The 20,088-nt window shown below is 46.5% G+C and overlaps 1 protein-coding gene across 3 annotated transcripts in view; it reads right to left on the bottom strand.

The window, feature by feature from the left end:
• BACE2 (beta-secretase 2) overlaps positions 1–20,088 on the bottom strand; it is a 96,029-nt gene that overhangs the window by 67,424 nt on the left and 8,517 nt on the right. The window lies entirely within an intron of this gene.

The following is a 20,088-nucleotide window of genomic DNA, read 5'->3' as shown; positions in this document are numbered from 1 at the left end:
AGGAGAGGGGGACCCACATGTGGGTCATCTCTTTATCCTCAGTACCCTGGACAGTGCCCAGGGCTCAGTAGGTGCTCGATCAACAGATGTTACATAACAGAACAAGAGTGGAGACAGAGAGACTTTCACTGAGTGAAGACTAAGTAGGAGAGACAGATATTCCAGGCAACAGGAACGTGTTTATTCATTTATACAAACAAATGTGTATTGCATGCCTACCCATTACACACAAAATGTTGAGAGGCCAAAAGGTCTTAGATGACCTATTCTAGAAGACAAGAAAGAAGACGTGAAAATTCTAGTACTCCCGAATGAAAACTTTCTCCTTTGCAGCATGCTTCCTTGACAGTGTTCTCCAGTTCTAGCACTCCCACCCAAATTTGCGTAATGAGATTTTACAAAATAATCAGGAAACAGGGACAACCATTACACACAAGTTACTGGTGAGTGGAAACTGGACACGACGTTTCTAATGTCAACAGTTTTTTCTCCCATGTGGAGAGGGCAGTCTTGTCTTTATGTCAACATGGCCCTTCACTTTGCTGGGCCATGAGTGACAGAGCACGCAGGGTGTGGAAGTCAGCAGCTGGGATCAAGTGGCGCTCCACCACTCACGTGCCTGTGCCTGGGCAGTTCCTTCTTCTGCTCCCTCATCTGGGGAGAGGGCGATCACTGCTCTCCTGGGGCACTTGTGAGGGGTAAATGCATGTGAGTTAAGTGCTCACATGGTGCAGGCTCTTGAGGGTGAGCAATAAATGCTAGCATTGATTACATGTGAAATTTTTGGCAGGAGGTGGGAAGACTGAGGTCAGTCATTGGTGGCCGTCAACACAAACTCCATGACATCCCAAGGAACCTCTGGTCAAGGGCTTGTTCCAGAGCGATTTGAATCTAACAGATTCTCCAGGAACATTCCTTTAGGAATGTTCTCAGGGACAGTCAGGACTTTATCACCATGCCTTGCTCTGCCTAGACAAAGCTTGTTTTTAAAGTGGTGCATTTTGTGGGGTTTTATTTTCCTCCTTGATTCGATTAAAAGCCACCCCTCACCTTCTCTGCCACCCGGCCAAGAGTAAACTACAAACCACACTCAGGTGGTGTCTGTGAGACCCAAGCTGTCCCACATCCTCCAAAAGGCCTCCCCATTGCAACATGATGCATTCCTCTCTCCCCTGATAGCCCCTGTCCCTGATTTTGGCCCCTTGGTTATCTGGTGTCTTTTTTTGGCCTCTCATTTCTCCACCTTGCATATCTTTTCTCTCAATGAGCTTCTAAGTTGCTTGAGGGCAAAACCCTTTTTCTTAGTCTCTTTTTGATGATCTCCAGAATGACGACAACTAATAGGAATTCGCTAATCACCTGACCCATAAGATGAAGAAGAAATATGCATGAGCTCCACTGGGGAGTGGAGAGAAAGCAGAGAAGGAGGCAAACCTGCCAAGAAGCTGAAGGAAGCCAGAGAGAGTTCGCTAGGCCAAACTCCTGATACACCTGTGCAAAGAATTTATTTAGATTTTCTAGAATTGGCTAGAGTGGCTAACTTAACTTTCCAGCTGTTCTATAAAATAATCTTGCACTTACCTCTTAAATATCCAAGGATAAGCAAAGTTAGAAGCGAGGAGATAGCAGAGGTTGTTGGTGCCCACCACATGCCCCGGTACTCACTCCAGCTTCTGGGGCTTTCTCTAACTGCAGGAGCAAGCTCCCCCCGCAGCGTCCAGGGCAGGCCTGACATGCTAGGAAGTGAACGCTCCCAGGAGCAGCCCCCAACTCAAAATACACAACAGCTGGTGGGTTGAGACCTCCACTTGCTTGCTCCTCGGGTGGGCAGCTCCGAGTGTGCCCTGGGCCACCTCCCAGAAGTCCCGGTAGGACTGAGCCCACTGCTGTAACCTGCTCCTCCGTGTGCCCCGTTTTAACCTTGTCCTCCCTCCTGCCCCTCACTTCCCTGTCCGCCACCAGTGTCTCAGGGTAGGCAGAAACAAGAGAGGGTCGACTCAGGCTAACCTTGCCTTATGCGCCCCAAATACCAAATACCCTTTAATTTAGAGTCCTTGAGCAGCAAACAAACAGAAGTGGTCAGGAGAGCTAAGAGCCTCCCAGGGCAAAGGACCATCTGATGGTTCTACCACCCGGTGGAAACCCACATACAGACTGCGCACGTCTCCTACTGTCCCTCCTTAATCTGCTGATGCATCGGGCAAAAACCCTACAGAAAGCCATTTGCTAACTGCTGCCATAAGGTCCAATGTTGCAGTGAAGGGAAGAACTGGGTTAAGCATCTAGTTGGTGCTTAGCCTGAGATTTCTCAGATATCACTGTCTCTTTTTCAGCAGGTTAACAGATAGGAAAATTAGCAGATAATTTAAATAATGGCTCATTTAACACAACGATTCCTAATTACATTAGCAGCCCATCTGCTGATGTCTGCCGGCCAGCAGGCGAGCAGAACCCACAGCCGGGGAATCTTCCCGGCCCGGCTCCCCGGGGCTGTTTGTTCACAGTCACTCTGTGCGATTGTAGGCGCTGATCTTGTTAATCAGGTTCTTTCAGCTCTTCAATTCTGGAAATGAGTCTCATTTACTTAAACACGTCTTGCTGAAGAAAGCAAAAATAATTGCCACACGCCATTTCTCCACAATCTAAAATTAAAGTTGTTGTTATAAACAAGGGGAAAAAATCATTTTCAAAGGGCTCCCCTTAACACAAACAGATGTTACAGAACTTAGCTAAGAGCAGCTTGATTATCCGGTTTATTCCGGCTGTGAGTGTATGTGCGCGCGCGCGCGCGCGCGCGCCCGTGCGAGCACTTTCACCATTGCAGCAGTGGCTCCTTCTCCGTGCTGATTCCCTGGCTCTTTCTGGGAAAACCACGACTGCCAGGTGGATGGTGGGAGGGGCACGGGCTCACCTGCCTGATGCAGGAACGTGGTGAAGTTTTCCATGGATACTTAGGGCTTGGCAGGGTAAGACGGGCTGCGGAGGTTGAGGTTGAGAGAGCAGAATCTAGGGTTGGCGTGGGGGTCCCCATTTTAAGAGCCTAAGAGTCATCCCAAAATCAGAAGCCTTCTGGACATGGGAGCTACCGATACTTCTGCAGCTGAAACCTCTCCCTGGGGTGGTGAGGTGGTTACCAGAGGGAGTGGGGAGCTCCCCGACTGAGTTTTCAAACTTTTCAAACAACCCATCCCTGTTAGGAAGAGTGAGATGGCTGGAATTCTAAGATGGGGGGAGCTTTTATCACACACCATAGCAATGCCCTTCAACGTGCTGGCAATTACGTCCATTCATAAGATGCTGGCTTCAAGTTCATCTTCTTCCTATGGTTCCAGAATACACCCTGCACTCTCTCTAAAGCAGAACAGCAGGAAAAAGTACCAGCTTCAGGGTCTCTTAGACCTGGATTTGAGCCCTGGCCTAGCCTCCTATTGGCTGTGGAGCCTCAGGAAAATTACACACTCTCCCTGAGCCTTGGTGTCTTCATCTCTAAGGTGGGATGATAAAGAGTGTTGATCTGAGCAGACAAAAAATAACATGTGTGACACACCCAGAATAGTGCCTGGACATGGGGATGTTTTAATTTCTCAAAGAGGGCTGGCGTGGCTTTATTTTTCCTCTTGTTACAGGGCTGCTGACTTCTATCACTGTGTGGAACAGGACTTGGAACATGACTTGCCAAATTACCCAGCAGCCTTTTCACTCCGAGTCTCCGCTCTGTGGCTGGTCTGGACACAGACCGGAAGTGGCATGGTAAGCCCCAGAACCGGCATGCTGTATTCAGCAGTCCTCCCCCGGTGCACAGCGGCTGGTCCTGCAGCCGGTGATGCTGAGAGGGATGTGAGCACGGACGAAACATCTGGGAGCGACCCGTGTGTCCGCAGCACCTGCACTTGGCTGGAACAAGGCAGAGTGCCATCCAGGAACGCCTTGATCCCGGGGCCACCAATACTGCTTTCGCTCTGCCTGCCTCTTCTTGCCACCCTAGTGAGCAGCCCTCCGTCTCCTTTCCAAGGAGCCCAAGCTCCTCCCTTCCCTTTCCCTCTGCTATACTTCCATAAAGTCCCAGTGTCCTGTCTCTTCTACTTCCGGCATCTTTCCTGAAGCTGTTCGTTTTCCTCTTTCTCCCCTTCCACCTCCTTGGATCACTCCAGTGGCTTCCTGTCCCTAGATCTGAGCACAGTGCCTGGCACCCGGTAAGTGCTCAATAAAGGTTTGTTGAATGAATGAATGAATGGTGCCCACACATCACTGAGGCCCTCCCATCCGAAGAGACTCAAATCCAGTTAGTTTGAGCTCTCTGGACGGGTTTTTCCAGGGTCTGATGCCCTCCCGGGGTTTTGGCGAGTTCAGGCTCTCCCAAGCGCAGTGACTCTTCTGGCTCTGGGGATCAGCTTCCGCTGAGCTATCAATTTCTCTGGCGTGGCCCTTCCAGCGGCTGTTCCTTTCCCTTCGGGGCCACCTCAGCATGGAACTCACATCCTTTCAGTGATGGGTTAGGGTTAGGGCTAGGGTTAGGGTTAGAGTTAGGGTTACCCAGGCAGAGACTAGGAGTGGTGGGCGGGGTGTCCAATGCCCCTGTCCTTAGCAGCCTGCCAGCCACAGCCTTGCTGCCCTCCTCTCCCCGCCCTGCCTCTCAGCTCCCGCACACTGCAGTAGCTCCGCATCCTCTTACTGTCTCTGCCGAGCAAACGTGGGACTATTCAGGGCCTGTCCTGGTGAACAGCCTGGACGACTCTGAAGTTTTAAGTTTTTCCCTCCTCACATCTCCTCTCAACCAGCTCCTGGGAGTGCAGGAGAGCGGCAGAAAGATGTATTTTCCCACTGATGGGAATTACACACACCCTACCCCAAATCCCAGAAGGTAAGAGAGCCATCTGGGCATCTGAGATGTTAGATACCCTTTTCACCACTGTGGAAGACAGATCCCGTATGCACTGCCCAGACCCCCTTCAGCACAGGCTGAGCTGCCCAGCTGTGGGAGAGAGGTCAGCTGGCCCCGTTGTCCAAAGTCTCGCCCTTCCTGGGGACAGCCACATGTCATGACTGATCAGTATTGGAGAATAAAGGCCTGGCCATCACCCCCCAACTCAAGACGACTCTACAGGGCCCTACTAGCTTCCGAGCGCCCTGTGAGGTGGCCGAAGCTGTCTTTGGGCTTCAGCACAGCTCGATCCCTCTTTGCCCACTCCTGCTTCCTCACCCGCTTGCACAGATGTGGGTCCCCAGAGCACACCATGAACACCCTGCAGCTACACTCTGCTCAGAGCCTGCTCCCGGGAAGCCCAACCCACGACTCCCCTCTCTGCAGAACAAATGCTGAATGACCACTTCTCAAAGCTCGCCCCTCTGAACACCACCTTATTAGATGTCTGAGCCTGGTTCTTAACTGGTATGTCTCCAAAGGAGAGAGGTCTGAGCCGCTCTCCCAAAGCAGACCAGCCAGGTGTCCACCCATCTTTCACCGGCCAGGGATGGAGGCCCCAGTCAGATCTGGTCTCCACTCTGCCACCAGTTGGCTGGACAATCATCTTTTGGCCTCAATTTGCTCATCTATAAAATGGAAAGAATCATGTCAGTCTTTAAAATCAGTGTGTCTAAGTTTAGTTGTCCAAAGAGTTCAGACAAGGAAGCCATTTGGAGTGTGGGTCTCCCCCAATATGCAGGGACACCCCACAAGGCCGGGCAGACTTCCTCCAGGCAGAGTTGGCATAAGGGTCAGCCCCTGGCAGCCCAAACTGAGCATTGGCCTCCTGGGCTCCAAGGACAATTTTTAACAGCGTGTAGCAATGGCATTAGTGTACACTTGGAAAAGCAGAGAAAATAATCCTCTCAATCCACAGCCCTAATGGAGCTATGTCTGTTGGATTTCCAGCGCTCAGTCTCATCCTCACATGTGAGTGCTGACTCCTGGCTTGTTTCACTTAATATTCTAAGGCTCCATCCATCTTTCAGGCTGCTGAGACTCGGAATCGTCATTGCATGCAAGTCCTAGGGGTGTGATCAAGTATCCAGGTCTGGCCCCTAGACCGGTGACCGGCAGAGCCAGGGCCAGAACCAGGAGCCAATTCACCACTGGGCTCAGAGCTCATGGAGCAGCAGGCGTCACACCTAACGGCAGAGAGCATCACACCTGAAGAAGGCATCTGGCTGTTGGCGAAGAGGCTGCACATGGTGGCATTATCTCCAGGGATCACGACAGTCCAGGGCCTGGTTCTCTGCACCTGGGATGCAGAAGCCAAGCATGGACGAAGAAGGGAGCCACCGTAAGCAGCCTCATGTCAACCAAGCCTCTGGACGTAAGAGCTGGAAGCCAGAGAGTGCTTATTTGTTTGCAAGGAGATATAGGGTGATGGGTGGGCTGGATGCTTCCATTTGCTGACCAGCCCTCCCTCTCTCTGTAGACAAACTCGGCGGGGGGGCAGGATAAAGAGCATAAGGGGTGCCCTTTCTGTAGAGGATGTCACAGCCCCCAGGACCTCCCTGGGCTGTGGAGTTTCCCTCAGCCTCTGAGGTTACACAATCTACCTACTGGCAGGATGCAATCCCACTGCTTGAGGAATGAAGGCGGATATTTAAACAGTCATGTATGAAAATCACAAGGCTGGACCTCATTCACTGATGCCAATAAAAATAACAATCTTTTTTCCCACAGAAAAGAAAATTCCCACTAAACTTCTTTCAAGAAAGCACTATTAAAAGGACAAAAGAAGCTTTGTCTCCATATTTTGGTGATCACGGGGGGAGGGGGCCAAGGAGGGACTCTTCTACAGAGGGCAAGTTAGCCTTTTCCTTCCCAAAGAGACAACTAAAGCCACTTCCCAAAACCCAGGACACATTTCCAGGGATTTTAGGAGATGTCACTTTAGCTAAAAATCAGCTCTTTCTGCACATTTTCCAAAGGAGTTGAAACAGATTCTCATCAAATGCGTAATGTCTTAACTCTCAAGATATTTCTGGAGTTTCACTAAACGTTCCCTTTTGCTCAAGAATTGATGATTGCAATTGAAAAGCCATTTCAGATCTGAATTTTCAGAAAAAAGACATGGGATTAACTTCACCCTGGTTCCCAACATTCACATCATGTTGTTTTCTAGCAAATTAGAAAAAAAGAAAGATTAAGTGCTTATACTTGCTGCAACAACAGGCAAGATTTTCAAGTTATGATTATTGTAAAAGGGTTACTCTTCACTATTGTTCTAGGTATTAAGATTCTTTTTTTAAAAATTTTGGTAAAATACACATGTAACATAAAATTTACCATCTTAACTTTTTTTTTTTTTTTTGAGGAAGATTGGCCGGCCTAAGCTAACATTTGTAGCCAATCCTCCTCTTTTTGCTGAGGAAGATTGGCCATGAGCTAACATCTGTGCCTACCTTCCTCTATTTTGTATATGGGACACCGCCACAGCATGGCTTGATGAGCGGTGCGCAGGTCCACGCTTGGGATCCGAACCCGCAAACCCTAGGCTGTCAAAACGGAGCATGTGAACTTAACCACTATGCCACCAGGCCAGCTTCCCACCTTTTCAGTGCACAGTTCAGTGGTGTTAAGTACATTCACATTATTGTGCAACTATTGCCATCATCCATCTTCAGAACTTTTGCATCTTGCAAAACTGAAACTCTGTCCCCATTAAACACTAACTCCCCGTTCCCCTCCCCCAGCCCCTGGCAACCACCGTTCTACTTTCTGTCTCTATGAATTTGACCACTCTAGGTACCACATATAAGTGGAATCATACACTATTTGTCTTTTGTGACTGGCTTATTTCACTTGGCATAATGTCCTCAAGGTTCATCCATGTTGCAGCAGGTGTCAGAATTTCCTTCCTTTTTAAGGCTGAATAATAATCCACTGTATGTATGCACCACATTTTTTCTTATCCATTCATCCATCAATGGACACTTGGGTTGCTTCCACCTTTTGACTACTGTGAAGAATGCTGCTATGAACATAGGGGTGTACAAATATCTCTTGGAAATCCTGTTTCAAGTCTTTTGGGAAGATTTTTTTTTTTCAATAAATATTTAATGAGGAATATTTACCATGTGCCTGGGCCAAGGAGACAAAGAAGATGGAGACATGCCCCTTGTGGAATTCACCACTTGAAGCTCAGACAAAAGACCAGCCTTCTTTTTTACAGTGGTTTCCAGTCTCTGTTGAATTGTTTTAGAACTGGCTTGCCAACCAGCCTTGCTTGGTTAGCCTATCACAGTTTATCTATGAAAACACACGTACAATACTATCATTAAGTGCTTTGAAAGCAGAAAATGCAATTTAAGTTCTAAGTGCCACAAAGATACAAAGGCCTTCTAGCAATGTTGACAACACATGAATATGTTAATGGTAAGGACTGATAATCTAAGATTCCTCATCTTCATCTCAATGTGGAATGCTGTGACCTAGTCTTTACAATGACATCTTCTTAAAATCTAAAATGTTATCTCCATTTTACATAACCTCTTGGCATGCTGATCTGATCGGCCCAAACTTGGAATGTGTAACACAAAAAGGCCATTGTTTTCAGGTTTGCTACGCTTTGCTAATTTCAGGCCAGCCATTTAAGAAATGGGCTATTTCTATGTGGTTTGTAAAAGGCTTTGATATTTTTTTCTTGTTAAACCCATGAGAAAAAAAAAGGTATTTTAATAGGCATATGGTGATCAAAGATATCATTTTCTGCTAGAAAGATTTTTTTAAAGCCCTTCCAAGTAAATTCCTCCCAGGAAAGACCTTAAATCTCCATTGATCCACATTTTTATGGTGTCCAGATATTTTGAAAGAATGCTAACCCAGAAGGGAAATGATGGATGCATCCCTCTTCTGCTTCTATGCCAGTGAAATACCGATGTTTTCCTCATTAGGGTATAGAACAGTCACACAGAAATCTTACAGAACATTCTAGAGATGGGAGAAACTAAGACTTGGCAAAAAAATTTCAACATATTAACTTTGGCAAAATCTCCAACATACATGTGAGAGCTCCTCTGTATCATCATTAAATACATTTGATGCAGCAAAAGTAGAGACAGATATCATCCACGTCCTCCTAATTCCAGCCTCTCGCCATAGGCATTGGACCCACTGCATCATCCGCTCAGGACAGCATGCCCTCAATTCCCCCATCTCTATTCTGCATCATCAATTTTTTCCTCCTCCACCAGGATCCCTCCTGCTTACAAACAGGCTGTTATATTTTACATCTTAAGAAAGACAACAACACACAACCTTCTTCACCCCACAGCTTCCTCCAACCATGGCTCCACTTCTCTGCATGCCTTTTACAAAAAATCCCCTCATGGTCTCCAAATCCTCTCTTCCTTTTCTCACTTGAACCCACCACCCCATGGAAATAGCTCTTGTCCACATCAACCATGACCCTCATGGGCCAAAGCTAATCATTAGACCTTCTCTCTGTGGGTCCATCATGGGACTTGGCACCGTTTATGACTCTCTACTTTCCTCAGCTTCTGAGATGCTACCATCTTCTAGACCTCCCATCTCTCTGGCTGCTCCTTCTCAGAGCCTTGAGCTCATTCCTCCTCACCTCTCTAACCTCTAAGTTTTGAGGTAACTCAGGGCCCATCCTTGGAGCTCACTCCTCTGTCTAGACTGAGTCCATGGGGGATTGCATCTAATCTCATGGCTTTCCACGTCTCCTCTGCACAGTTGACTGTCAAATTTAGGTGTCCATCTGGGAGCTCTTATTTGAACTCCAGACGCATATTCAACTGCTACTGGACCACTCATCTTGGATGTTATAAAAGGCATCTCAATTTGGCATTTCCAAAACTAAACTCCTAATTTACTTTCTCAGCCATATAACATAACTCTCATCAACAGCCATCCCACGCCCCTTTTCTCTCACCTCCTCTCCCACAACTCACCCTCTGTACTCCTGACTGGGGCCTCCTTGGTGTTCGTTCAATATGCAAGCACACGACCTTCTCAGGCCCTTTACACTGGTTGTTCCTTCTGCCTGGAACACCCTTCCCCACATACTTCACTCCCTCTTTCTTCAGGTTTCTGCTCCAGTGCTCCCTCATTAGGACACCTTCCCTAGCCATCCTACATAAATTACTAGCACTTCCTCATGCCCTGCATACCTTTGCCCATGTTTTAATGTTTTTCATAGCATCTTCTACCATCCAAATACAATATATTTACTTGATTTGTCCGTCTCTTCCCACTAAAATGGAAGATCCAAGAAGGTCAGATGTTTTTGTTACTGTGGCTCACTGCTGCCTCCTCCGTGCCTAGAATGGGGCCAGGAAAGTATTAAGTGCACATCAAATATTTGTTGGATGTATTTAGTCACATGTAAATTACAGTAATTGCCTTAACAAAATAATAACCAAACTCAGCCACTAGAATAGATTTTATTAAAAGACGCAAAAATTGAAGAGTTGAAATGAATTTTAGGGGTCATTGTTTTGTCCATTAGAATCACCCCAGGAATTAAAAATACATATATATGGAATCTCCAACACAGAGAATGGAGCCTGGAATCTGTACTTTTAACAAGGTCCCAGGTGACTGATGATCAGCCAGGTGTGGGGACCACTTATCCAGTCTGACCTCGTGGTAATGCAGCAATGCAGTCTATAGTCACCCCAACAGGTGGTCAAGTTTCTGCAGGATGCCTCAGTGATGGGAAGCTCATTACCTTATGTCTTAACTTGTTACAAGTTCAGGGTATCCATTTTAGAACGTTCTTCCTTCTTGGTTTAATCAACAAATATCTATGGAGGACCTACCCTGTGCCAGGCACAATGCTCCATCCTGGGATGAATGGTCCTCAGGGAGCTTCCAGTTGGCTAAATCGTTCACAGCCCCCACTGCTTCCCAGCAGCCCTCCACCTGGCCTCTGCAGAATGCCCTCTTCCACGAGGCAGCTCATTGACTATTTGAAATGAGACAGAATGTACCCACCCATGAGCCCATGGAGTCCCTCCTCAGGGTGTGGGCAGGATGTACATCTCCTTGGAATCCTCCAAGCCACGGTCATGTGACATGATTCCTGCTCCTTCCCATCATGGAGCTTCTCAGGATCCCATTTAAGTCAATATCGAGCCTTCATATCACCTTCCAACAACCCACTAATCAAACATCTAATTATTAATTTCCCTACTTTTCCACTAAACATTATCCATTCCATGATATACACAACAAACATCAGATTGCAGTCACACCTGCTCATTTAGCACAAAGACCTGTGAAAATAATTCAGAGTAAAAATTGTATTACATGATTTCATAATTCCCTAAAACATTAAAAAGTATATAAAAGCCGACATCAGACAAAGATGGGATTTGCACTTGATAAAGATTTTTTAGAGCTCCAATAAACCCTGCCCCGTTCCATCAGGGCCTCTAACTGTTAGCATCCAACTGAAGTTTTAAAACAATCAAGTTTTAGTTTTAATCACGGACAATGATCCTAAAAAATGCTGGGTTTGCTGGTTTGGCAAATATTGATTACTGTTTGAAACTGCCACCATTAACTCAAACTTTAGCTCCTTCACTGCCAAAACAGATTTCCCTCAGAAATGAGTCTGAGTGCAGACTTTAGAAACAACATTTCACCACACAATTTCCTGAACTCTGATTGATATGAGGAGAGTCTTGCAGCCTCACTACAGAGCGTTAATACACTCCTAACTAGCCCGTCCGCCACACCTCTTCGTTCCTGGACAAAATGGAGATTTGAGCCGCTGCTCGGCCTTAAATCTTCTCTCCCCGGAGGAGGCTGCCAGGTCTGGAGATCAATGAACTGCTGAGACGGAGACGAGACCATAAGAGTCACAGCTGAAAGCCTCATAGCCTTAAGTGCCAGGTTTTGTACAAAACATTCCGATCCTTTTTGTTTCAAGTGCTCGGAGGGGCAGGCTGCTAGATGGTCTTGGCCCTGGGATAACTGGCTCTAAAAGAAACCATAATTTTCCGATTCACCTGAATGTCACGATTTTGCACCAAGTGGCTGTGTCTTGATTTGTGAAAAACAAATAAACCTAACTCTATTAAATGTGTTTCTCCTTAGTCTTCCTTCAGTGTGGGAAGAGTGGAGGGGTTTCTGGCACATAGTCAGTGCTCAGTATTATGTCTGTTATATTAACATTCACTCATTGAAGAACAAAAGACTTAATAAGACAAATATTTTGTATGGTTCAGAAGTAAGGCCAGGAGGGATATTATAGCATAGAGATAATTCCCCGTTCTCATTCTTGCCAACATGAAATGGTCATGACGATGGTCAGCGATGATGGGAGGGGAGGGATGGGCACCTGGGATGCCAGCCATGGAATCTGAGTGAGGGGTGGGAGGCCAGAGCCAGAATGGTCATATACATTAGGACCTGCTCAGGAGCTGGGGCGTAAGCCGAGTATATTAGTTAGCTGGGGCTGCCACAACAAAATACCACAGACTGGGTGGCTTAAACAACAGGAATTCATTTTCTCACAGTTCTGGAGCCTGGAGCTCCAAGATGGCAGCAGGGTTGGTTTCTACTGTGGCCTCTCTCCTCGGCTTGCAGACATCAGCTCCCTTGCTGCCTCTTCATGTGGTCACCCCTCTGTGCACGTGCACCCCTGGTGTCTCTCTGGGTGTCCTCATCTCCTCTTCTTATGAGGACTCCAGTCACAAAGGATTAGGGCCTATCCTGGTGGCCTCATTTTACCTTAATTTCTCTTTAAAGGCTGTATCTCCAAATGCAGTCACATTCTGAGGTGCTGGGGGTTAGGGCTTCAACGTACGAATTTTGGGGGAACACAATTCAGCCCACAACAGGGGGCCGGGCCAGCACAGTACAGGGATAAGGCCCTGAGACCCCGCAGATCACACGGTTTCAATCCAAGACCCTGTGGGTACGAAAACACTGCCGTCAAATCCAGAGTTAAGAGGCGAAGGCGGTGACGATGGATTCGGTAACTACCCTAGCTTCTCTGCTTCTCTGAGTTTCTCCAGCTCAGCATATTTTTAATAATGTTTTTAAATGAATATTAAATAAAATAATAAAATTATAAAACTAGAATAATTTTATAAGATATCTCTATATAACTTTATATTTATATCTTTAATATTTATATATTTTATAATATACACTTTACATATTTATATATTTTATGTTTATATTTTAAATATAAATTTATAAATAAATATAAATTTTAAAATAAAATTATATTTTACAATAAATATTGAATAAAATAAAAAGTTTATATTTACAAAAAATATTTTTATGTTTTTACCTTTACAAATGAGATAAACTGAGGCCTGAATTTAACCCTCAAAAGATTTGGACAGACTCACAACTAAACACAGTTTTGCTCGCTGTCACCATCACCAGCTGCACTAAGCAGGGAACTAAGCAGGGCCTGGCAGAAGAGGGGGTCCTACCCCGAAGTTCACGGCACAGGGTTGATGGAGAGCTGTGCACGGACACGTGGGAGGGGTAAGGATGGCACAGGCTGAGGTGTCCAGGACCGCAGCGGTGGGAACCTTCCCATCCCAGCTCAAAGGGGCAGCGTGGGAGCAGGAGCTGGAAAGCGGACCCGGGTCAGAAGCTGTGGTGGTGGAGGGGAATGCAGCCCTGTGAAAACCACATGTCCTAACTCTTGCCCTGCTGAGCCCAATTCGAAGCCAGGAGAAAAAGGAGCCTGTGGGGTACAGTTCATGGGAGTTGGCTGCCTTGACATAGGACAGAAGGACCTGTCTCAGGAAAACTCCCTACTGCTTGAGACCCCAGGCTGTGCCATTGTCACCCGGCACCCAGATCAGATGCCTCCTGCTGGGCACTGGGCAGGGCCCCCCTACCACCCCCAGAGGGGTCCCGAGCACCTTGCTCCTGGCGTCCTCCCCCTTCTCCTCCTCCTTCTGGCTTCCACCAGAAGATGGTGGGGAAGAGGGCAATAATGGCGGCAGGAGGAAGGAGCTGGAAGCTGGGGCAGCCAACCCGCCCGCCCACATACACAGGCAGAAAAAGAGCAGCAGATTCCAAGCCACACCCTGACTTCTGAGATTGTTCTTATAAAAAAAAGTGGGCTAAAATTCAAGGGGGTGTGATCCACATCAGCTAATCGGAAAGAGGGGTGAAGTAGCCACACGCACGCTCTGCATGGCCATCTCTGTTGGGAGTTGATATTTATGGTTGAGATAAAGCTTTCAATTGTTCAGTTCTATTCTGGGACTGCTCTGGTAGAGGAGCTTATTAAAGAAGGCAGCCGGTGTATTCCCCAGAAGGCCAAGTGTCAGGAACAGACAGGCAAACAAACAAACGGATGACTGTTTACTCAGCATCTGTGCTCTTCCAAGAACTGGCCTGAGCACCAAGACACCAGACTCAGGTCAACAATGGGCAGCTTCTCTCCAATCAAACCAGGCCCACCATTCCTTACAAGCCTCCTGAATTCTCACACACAGTGACTCTGAACATTTTTGGATAAACTGCCCCATCAAGAAAAATATTTCTGAGTACTCAACCCCTATATGCATATGTATCCATAACTTAGGGGCTACCAGGCAGCTCAGTGCGGTAGCTCAGAGCGCATGGTCTGGGACCAGCCCACTTGTTTTCAAATTCTGGCTCTGCTCTCATGAGTTATATTGCCTCAGCAATGTGCCAATCTGTACCTCAGTTTCCTCATCTGTAAAATGGGGATAGTGTATGGTAAACTTCCATCTTCCCTAATGTCAATCAGTACCTCTAGCAAACTAACCAGAAGGTACTATTTATCTATAGTGTGTTATTTTTTTTTCTTAACTTAAATTCTTTAGAAGATTTTTACACAGGCAGGAAATTCTGTTTGCAGGTTAAGGGTTCAAAAGTGTTTTTGTAGGTAGCAAACATATCATTTTTAGTAGTAGAAATCAAATAACGATGGAAACATTTAAAGACATCATCTTCAAAAAACTCTCTCCATAGCAGGAGTTCCTTCTGAAAAAGCAGTTTCTAACTCTGTTAAAATATCACCTTAAAGGGACATGTTTGTGTTATTTTTTTCAGTATCTAATAGGTAGCATACTGCTGCCAGCCACTTATAATCACAGTAATAGTCAGCAAATGTGGAACTCTGGCTTTCTGGGAAATGAAAGCACGCAACTCATCTCTAGAGGTCTTGTTTTTTAAAACAAACCAGACCAATGATGTTCTGAAGCCTGCAAATGGCTGTGACAGCTGTAAGCAAAGGAACATGTGAGCGAGCAGAGGGCGTGCTCGCTGAGCTGCAGAATCACTCCAACTTCAGAGACGTTTGTCCTGGACAATCTCGAGACAGAGGCAGTATCCACTTTCTTTCTTTTTTTTTTTTTTTTTTTTTTGGTGAGGAAGATTAGCCCTGAGCTAACATCCATGCTTATCTCCCTCTATTTTATATGTGGGGCACCTGCCACAGCATGGCTTGATAAGCACTCTGTAGGTCTGCACCTGGGATCCTAACCTGCAAACCCTGGGCCACCAAAGCAGAGTGTCCAAACTTAACCACTAGGCCACCAGGCCAGCTCCCTGTATCCACTTTCTTAGACACATATATCCTCTCGTTTCTCCATCTTGCTTTCCTCACTTGAAGTTTTTAAAGATATTCCTCATTCATTTCAGTTGCATCGTGTTCCACAGTGTAGAAGTACCATCGTTTACTCAACCAGTCCTCTTTCAATAACATTTAGGTTGTTTCCAATCAATTGCTATTACAAGTAGCATTACGAAGAATAGCTTTGTGAATTGCTTTTCATATTTTTGCCCTATTTAACTTTTGTGTAAACTCCTAGAAGCGGATTTCTGAGTCAAAGGATAAATGCATATGTAATTTGCCTAGACATCTCCAAACTCCCAACAAGTTGTGATGGTGCATCATTTGGAATGTTTTTGGCTGCAAGTAAACAGAGAACTATAGATTCAGTGTTAAACAAGTAGGGGTTTATTTTTCTCCATATCAAGAAGTCTCTAGAGATAGTTGATATTAGATCAACATTGACAAGAAAATCCCAGAACTCTCACTCAAGGTCAGAAGTTGGCCGTCCCTGTTGAAGGCTTTGCATTTTCATCAAAGGCAGGAAGGAGGAGAAACTGTAATCCCAGCAACACCTGCCACTTTTTTTTTTGGTGAGGAAGATTAGCCCTGAGCTAGCATCTGTGCCCATCTTCCACTATTTTGTATATGGTACGCCACCACATACATGATGAGCAGCCAATTCTCTGGCCAGCCTCATAGTTCAAATCCAGGTGCGTAGGTCTGCGCCTGGGATCTGAACCCATGAACCCCAGGCTGCCAAAGCAGAGCTCGAAAACTTAATTGCTATGCCACTGGGCCGGCCCCAACACCTGCCACTTTTTATCAGGAAACCATAAGCTTTCCCTGAAATCCTCCAGGAGACCCACATTCAGGTCCCACTGTCCACAGCTGTAGAGTCACAAAGCTTCAGGCCAGAGAGAAGAGATTGGGAAGGTGTCTTAATTTGATCACCCAATTGATACTATCTGCCACAGGTCAGGTAACAGACTCAAACTAGACATAGATATAAAGCATAAAAATATATTCCACACCCTGCCTATGCACAGCCATGGACTTCCAATCAGCCTTTTACTGCTTCTCTTCTGAATAGGAACAGGCAGGAATCACCATATATTTGAGGAAAACCACTAGCATGAGACAGAGACCATGACAAATGCCCCGAGAAAAGGAACTCAGAGGAAACAGAGAAAAGGCAGGAAGCAGAAAGAAAACTTCAAAGAAAATGATAATTAATGTCCTCAAAGAAATAGAAGATATGCCACTCTGAAACAAGAATAAGATACAACAAAAAAAAGGAACATTCAGAGAAAAAGAAAGTGCTCTTGAAAATTAAAATGAAGATGGCAGAAAGGAATACAGAGAGCAGAACCAATGACAAAGAGGTGGGAAACGGGGGTGACTATGCTAGAAGGCCCAACATCTGGATGACAGGAGGCCCATAGAGAGAAAAGACAACTGCTAGAAAATGTCTCAGAACCTAACGTCATGAGCTTCTAGACTGAAAAGGCTCGTTAAGTGCCCAGCATAAAAAGAAAAGACCCATACTAAAATGCACTGTCAGGAGATTTCAGAATACAGGTCTAAGAATATTGCATACACAATATCTCATGTATCTCAATATCTTGTATATATTCAAAGTTCATATTTAAAGAATTAGAAATCACAACTGCATTGGGCTTACCAACAGCATCAATATAGAAGATAAGGTAAACATAGCTTCAAGACTCTGAGGGGTATGTGGAGATGCTGTTTGGACAGAGAAGCCAGGACTGCCGGGCTTCCCTGTCTCCACTAACTCACGGGGTAGGGATCCGAGGTAATGCAGACCTAAGGGGCCACAGGAAGTGGGAAAGTGTACCAGTGCACCATCAGCTGTGCCAACCCCCAGGAGCCCAGCGAAGAGCTCTGGCGAAGCTGGGCTGGAGCATGAGGCTTAGATCTGAGGTTTAGCAGGTCCTTGCCTCCCAGAGTCTGAAACACAAATATTGGAATTTTTCAATTCTCCGGCCAGCCTCATGGTTCAAACCCAGAAGAATGAGTTGTGCGTCAATAGAGACCGAGATGAGAACGCTCCAAGTGAAGCACAGCTCAGACATGGAGGGGAGGGCGAGGATCGTCTTGGGGCACACAGGGACTCCACCCTCTATAAACAGCCCAGCATGTGGCCTGCATCCTGAGCAGCCCAGTGGGCACTGTAGTCCCTCCTATTTGGGTGGAGCGAGCAAGAAGGTGGGGTAATAGAAGTTGCCCATGTCCTGCAGGGTTAATGAGCCAAAATGTACATACATTTACTGATTGAAGGATGAGAAAAAATATTTTATATATTTTTGAAATTTGTGTATACTTAAGAATTGAAGTTATTTAGAATATGTGCAAACTATTAGATAATAAATTCTCATGCACACAAAAGCTATGGGAGCCACACTTGGTAAACTTAATGATGGATTACATGTCAGTGTCAGTGGCTCAGGAACTTGGCAGTGTTTTGTAACCTTTGCTATTTTGTAACCTAACTGCTATTTGGCATTTCAAGGTGCCAGCCATTCGAAAAGTTTTGAAAGTCCTATGCTCAGAGCATTCCATCTTCAAAAAAGGTTCTGCGGTTGCTTTTAACCTCAAACATCATCTCCCTTTGCCCCCTAACCATTTCCCTTGCCCAGTGCCTACACATCACATCTTCCAGAAGAAAGGTCAAAGTACACACAACAATAAGAGGCACAATCCAGACTAACTCACGGAGGCTTCCGTGAGTTATTCTAGATCACTTTAGGAAGTCAGGATTTTAAAGGAGAGCTTTAAAACTCTGTTTGTGATTCCTGGGCTGAAATGATGCTCTCAAATACATTCAGTGGCAGAGGGTATCCATTTTTTTATTCCTCAAATATTAGCGTAAGCTGTGCCAGCCACACTTCCAGGTAGGAGGGATGCAGTGGCCGCAGCAGACTCTGTGGGGACCTCAACAATTCTGTGCACCTGACCCTGAAGCCTCCACATGCATGTACCTGTGACTATGCCTGATGCCTTTCTCTGGCCAGCTGCAGAACCACAATGCTGAAGAGTTAGTGCCCCTGGGAGCAGCCCTCAGCCCAAGACTGACAGGACTGGGTGACAGATGCCCAGCTCCCTTGCCCCTCCGTTGGGACAGCTGAGTCTTTCCGACATTCTCAGAGATCCCCAGGGCTTGAGCCCCACTGCCCTCACCTGTAACTTCTCCATCACACACACCTCCCCACCCTCTACCCATGATTCCTGGGATCCTCTGCCAAATAAACTGCCCATACTCACATACTTGTTTCAGTCTGTTTCTGGAGGAACCCAACCGAAGACACTGTTGGAAAACATAGGCAATAGTCTAAGTGGTCTCCTGCACCCCACCTGCCCCAGGATCTCTGAGTTTAATTTTCCTTTTTAATTTCAGAGACTCTCCTGGCAAACCATGTTTAACTACCCTCCCGTCCCCCAACCTCTCCCTCCCTCCCTATAAACACACTGCCTATACGCAGCGTGGTATGATGTTTTCACACTCTTTGCAAGGCCTTTTTCTAATAAAACCTAATCCCAAAGCACACTTTCAAAACAGATGAAAGCAGAGCTGTTCCAGAAGTGGGGCACGTGGGAGGTTCTCCCCAGGGCGCATGTGCCCTCACGCTGTGTGCCCTCCCAGGTAGAGCCCTCACCTGCCTGGCCTCACCTGGAACCTGGTTCCCTCAGCTTCTCAATGCTGGGTCCTCTCATCCTGCTGGCCAGAGCCCAAACTGCACCTCCTCAAAGAGGTCTTCTGGAACCTCCCTCTCTAAAGCAGCCTTTTTCCCCATGCCCATTACCAGGTTGTACTGTCTCACAGTACTTATCTTTACGATCTGTCTTCCCAACAAGCACAGAGGTTCTACAAAAGCAAGGATCATCTTTGTCTAGTGGACCGTTGCATCTCAGGGCTTAGCAGAGGGCCTGGCGTACAGTAAGTGCTTCATAAATACGCTGAATGAAGGAATAAAGCATGCTCATCCTTTGATTCTAGTTCATCTCTTTAATCCCCAATCACTCCAGTTAGAGGTGATCTTTAACTCTTCCAATGCCATATCGCATCTGGCACTAAGCACCATGACGTCAGGAATAAGACAGGACTGTAAAGATCAGAGATCAACAGATGTCTGCACGCTGCCATTCCCCACTCGTGCCCACAGCAGATGGACATGCTCCCCTCACCGATCTGGGCAGCTGCTCCCAGCCCAGCTGAGTTGACATGTTGAGTTACCAGGATTTCTCCCCCTTGACACTGTTGACATTTGGGGGCAGGTAATCTTTTGTTGGGGGCGGAGGGCTGTCTTGTGCATTGTAGGATGTTGAGCAGCATCCCTAGCCTCCATCCACTACATGCCAGTTGTAACAAACAAAAATGTCTCCGGACAGTGCCAAATATCCCCTGGAGGGCACAATTTCTCAGGGTTGAGAACCACCGAGGTAAACCTATTTGCCATCCCTGCGGTGGGCTCTATTCCCATCCCCTCTTCAGAGGGCTAGGAAGCAGAGAACTCAAAGCTATCACATTTCCTTTTGCTTTAGCAAAAATAACCACTGTCCCACT

Source organism: Diceros bicornis, chromosome 27, assembly GCF_020826845.1.
Source record: "Diceros bicornis minor isolate mBicDic1 chromosome 27, mDicBic1.mat.cur, whole genome shotgun sequence".
In the NCBI taxonomy this organism is placed as follows: domain Eukaryota; kingdom Metazoa; phylum Chordata; class Mammalia; order Perissodactyla; family Rhinocerotidae; genus Diceros; species Diceros bicornis.
The sequence above is the reverse complement of the archived record's forward strand: the minus strand, read 5'-3'. Positions and strand labels throughout refer to the sequence as shown.